Here is a 4939-nt window from a genome sequence, read left to right as displayed (position 1 = left end):
ACTTCATTTACTATGTTGCATGTGCATTTGTTTCATATATGCGGCTTATTACTAATTCATAATAATGTTGAAGATTCTGTATTGCTTTTCATCACGTGCAGGTAATTTCACTGTCGGTAAAAATTACCTGTCAGAAACTGCAGGTAATTTTACTTGTTCAGTTTGCAGACTTTCTATTTAATACCATCACTATGGTATCAAAATATTTGCAGTTCAGTCATGAGGCCAGACTTGCATATTTAAGGATTTCTTCCTGTGGTAACCTAAGGCTTAGGTATTGAGATAAGATTGGTTGAACAACTTCTTATTAAGGCCAGTGGTATCCTGAGGTGCATTGGGAACAGTGGCTTGTGGGAGATGATCCTCCCCCTCTACTCCACCCTCATGAGGCCACATCTGGAGTGCCTTGTCCAGCTGTGGGCTCCTCAGTCCAAGAATTACAAGGAGCTACTACTGGAGAGGGTCCAGCAAAGGGCCACAAAGATGGCCCGGGGTTTGGAGTATCTCTCTTAGGAGAGACTAAGACCTGGGCCTGTTTTAGTCTGGAGAGGACTGAGAGGGGATCTCATGAAGCCTTGTTAATACATCAAACATGAGTGTCAAGAGGATAGTGCCACACTCTTTTCAGTGGTGCCCAGTGACAGGAAAAGGAGCATTAGCCAAACACAAGGAGCTCCACCTCAACATGAGGAAGAGCTCCTTTACAATGAGTGTGGCAGAGCACTGGCACAGGCTGCCCAGGGAGGTTGTGGAGTCTCCATCTGGAGATGTTCAGAACCCACCTGGACGAGTTCCTGTGTCACCTGTTCTAGGTGACACTGCCTGGCTGGGGGGTTGGACTGGATGCTTTCCAGATGTCCCTTCCACCCCTATTGATTCTATGATTCTGTGTGACATCTTGATATTAGTCCTGTATGTGGAATTGTGAGAAAATACTGAGAAGTAAAATGCAGAGTTCTTGGATGATAACTGCCAATTAATAAGACTTTGTCTTCATCAGTTAATCTAATCTGAGGGAACTGCTTTCTGACAAGCAAGATGACATCTTTTTAGTTGCTATCTAAAAGCAGTATCTTGAGACATGACTTGTGATTTCTTTTTCAATCTAAATTTTGAACTTGAAACACTAAAATAACTAGAAATTAAGTGTAGGCTACACTGCCTGTATGGATGGATGTATTTTGGAATGTGATGATTTTGAAGTAATTTTTTATCTACAGTGGTGTCAATGTATTGTAAATCAAGACTCATGAAGAGTGGAGTGTTTTTTTTCCCCAAGTATTCAAGGAAGGACACCCCCCCCCCCCCCCCCCCCCCCAATACTGCTCTCCAGCCCTCAACACTGAAGGAAATCTGAAAGAATGCAATACTGCTTTTTCCATGAATTTTACCTTGCTTAAAAGAGTGTTGGGGTTGATTCTGGGTAAATAACTATTTATTATTAAAAAAAAATCCATTGTTTTTCCAAAAGAGATCATTGCTGTTGTAGCTTGCACATCACATAAGAAACAAACGGGTCAGAAAAATGGCCTGTTGTTTCGGCCAAAAGGTTTTCCAAAGGACCCCGACAAAAGAGGCAAAGCACAATGCTGACAAATTAGTTGCAAATTTAAGTTAAAACACAAAAAAAATGCTAGATTTAATTCCTGTGAGAAAAGATGAGTGTGTTACAATTGAATGCTAATTGTGCTCTCCCAGCTGTGGCTGAGCAAAGTATTTCAATGGATTGTTTTTTTTCAAAATCAAGTATATTTAAATAATTTTCTTATCTGATTTTTATATGGTTTAATTATTGTTATTGCAGAGGTATGTGAGGATAGGAATATTGAGATAGTAGCATAGCTTTCAGTATATCCCCATTTATTTTCTACATTATTCCTTACAACTTAAACTTATGATGCCTTAAACTGCATCAGCTTCTGAGTGTGTATTGTTTTTTCTGATGCAGACTTCTGTTTGTAAAATACCTTATTAGAGATATGCCCTTTGTTTTCAGAGCAGATTTCAGCACTCTTTACCACTAATGAGATTATGCCAAAATCTCATCCTTTCAGAGGTAAGGACAGCTGTAGTACACTCAGATGAACTGCAGTTGAACCACATTTGACCTTCAGTGTGGATATACAACATTTAGAAAATGTGGTTTAGGACACTTTTTTTCTTTAGAGTGAAGGCTTTCCTGGTTATTTTTGTATGAAGTGCCTATGTAACCAAGCCTTTTGCATAATGTAAAAGTGTATGCCCTTGTGTGACCTGAAAGAGGGTTATCTGAAATTGATAACTTGAAGAGACAATAAATGCAAATAGTGTTTTATGTTACAAATGATACTGAATTGCACATTCACTTCTATAGGTCAAAAACTGCTCTCTGAAGATTGATAGTAATGAACTGCTATTTTAAGAGGCTTTTTAATGATAGTTGTTTTAAAAATACGTTAAGTTTTTGTTTTCCTTTTTAGTTCAGTTTGGTAAATCAAGAATTTACTGAAATTTGAAATATGGTGTTTAATTTGGATAAGTATATTTCAGTAGAAAATCCAAAACAAGGACTGTCATTAAATTGTAAAAATAATAAATACTCTCGTAACAGTAAATGTTACGTGTGGATGGTGATTCTGTCAAGGTAGAAATGTTTTTCCTTTGCTAGAAGAACCAAATGAAGGAGAACGGTGTTGTGGAAGAATCCCTCTAAACATCTGGAACGTAAGACAGTTGGAATCCCAGGAGAGTCTAGGCACTGCTTTGCAAGTACTGGAGCTGCTGGATTTGATGTCAAGGTAAAGAACAGCCCTTCCTTGCTTGTGATGGGGAAAACGGTTTTGTTCAGCAAAATAAGGAATGCACTTCTTTCTGCTAAGGCTCTTGGCTACCTGGATTTTCCCATTTGTCCCAGGAATCCCACTGTGAGCACCCTGCGGACAGGGTTCCTCACGTGTCCTGCTGTACCAGTGTCCGAGTATTTCATACAGACCTTTCCCCTAGGAGGAGCAACTCTAGGTTGCCTGACTCTAGGTGGGCTGTCTGGGTCCAACAGGTAATGCATTCTGGGAAACAGTGTTGTGGGAAGTACAGCATTTAAAAAAAAATTATTGCAGAATTTACTTGCTGGGAATACTGCTTGTAGATTTTGTTTTGGCACAGATTGCCTTGTTTCAGGAAATTCAAATTGTTGCAGGATGGAAGCCCTTTCTTCCTGAGCTCACCATTTTTATGGTTTTAATGAAAAAAAAGCAATAGTGCTGGGAATAATATTTATGAAGTCCTGATTTTTGTGGGCTGAATTTGTGTCTGATTTCAGTAGGTAGTTTTAGTCTTAAAACATTAAAGTAGCATCTGGTGAAATTCCCTGTATGTTTAAAGAGCTGACAAAGGGTTTGATAAGTGTGATGATGATACTGTTGTTAAAAATCAGATAACTAAAGGTGAAGTATATTCATATCATAGACGTTTTTGCATGTATCACTTAAGTTTTTGGGAGGTAACAGAGAGAAAGTAGAGTAGTTCTTAAATTTACCAGATCAAATTGCTGTTAATCTTTATTCAGAGTATCTTTTAGCTTTCATTTTCTGCCCTAAGTAATTTTCATGGCCTTAAACAACTCTCTCAGAGGTTCTTGTGTTGCCAGGTAGCCTAAATCACTTCACATAGTGGGTGGGAAACATAAAGTAATTCTTAAAATAGAGTGTGGGGTTCTGAAGTGTCAGAGGGAGATGTAAAATGGGAAGAGGAAACAGTACAGAGGAAAAGATAAAATAATGCAGCCAGCCCTAAAAAAACAAAAGGAGAGATTGCAAACATACTTCCGTGTCAAAGGAGAAGTTTATGTATGAATTGAAAAAACCCTTTTTGCCTTCTGGACTTTTCATGGGGCAAGTGCATGTGCCAGTGTCTCAGATGCACTCCTAATAAAAATATTGTTCTTGCTGCTTTATACTGACTCTTGCAGTGTTAAGTTGGAAATCTGCAGCTGGTTAAAAAAAGAAGTAATTTGCTGTTTCAACAGCTCCCTCTAGGCAGCAGCAGTAACCCACATACAGCTTAGGAAATTCTTGCTACATTCAGACCAAAACCAGCACAAATACAGCTTTGGTACTTCCTGGTATTTCAGTGCTATCCTGCATATATCAGCAGCAGGCCATAGGGAAGACAGACATCCAGCCAGGTAACCCCTCAGAGCCTGCAGTGGGGAGGTTTTTGTTAAAACTCATGTTACTGTTCAGATTTCATTTGCTGTAGCTTTGCCTTCATAAAAGGCATAAGTACTGTAGTTTTTCTTCAGTTTTTAAAGAAAAGCCACTGCCATTTCAGCTGAAGCTGTAAGACAACCAGCATGGGTTTGGCAGTCCAGCCAGTTACCAGTATCAATGTTTGAAACAGAGGCTGCAAAGAGGTCTTATAGAAAGTATTGTAGTATATATGAGTTACAATCCAATAGTTCAGTCACTTTCTAATGACTGTTTAGGGAGCTCTTAGATACAGGTGGTTAGTGAAGTTAATGTTCGCAACATATTTCTTTCCTTAAGGCAGAAGAAAAATAACCCGAAGAGTACTCCTCATCACAGCTGCATATTGAATAGCTGAGAACCAAAAAGAGTGGGTTCCTTCTCCTTGAACTCATTATCAAAGCTTCACAGCTTCAGTGGAACTGCACAGGTGTGCGTCAGTAAGGATATGACTTGAGATGGCCACAAGTACAAGCCCTGGTGGTGCATATAATCAGGATGGCACAGAGACGTCCTCCTGGAAAGGTGGGGTAAGATTCAAGTTGATTCTGTGAATCCCACGGAAGTTAAACTCTTGAAAGGATTAAGTTCAGGATGGCCCCAGAGAGGTCCAGGTCCAGTGCTACAGTTCATGAGACTTTTCACATTTTGGAATAGTTACCCAATATATTCAGGATGGAAAGTAAAGCCAGGTAGTTACAAAACTACACAGGATT

Source organism: Cinclus cinclus, chromosome 6, assembly GCF_963662255.1.
Source record: "Cinclus cinclus chromosome 6, bCinCin1.1, whole genome shotgun sequence".
NCBI lineage: Eukaryota > Metazoa > Chordata > Aves > Passeriformes > Cinclidae > Cinclus > Cinclus cinclus.
The sequence above is the reverse complement of the archived record's forward strand: the minus strand, read 5'-3'. Positions refer to the sequence as shown.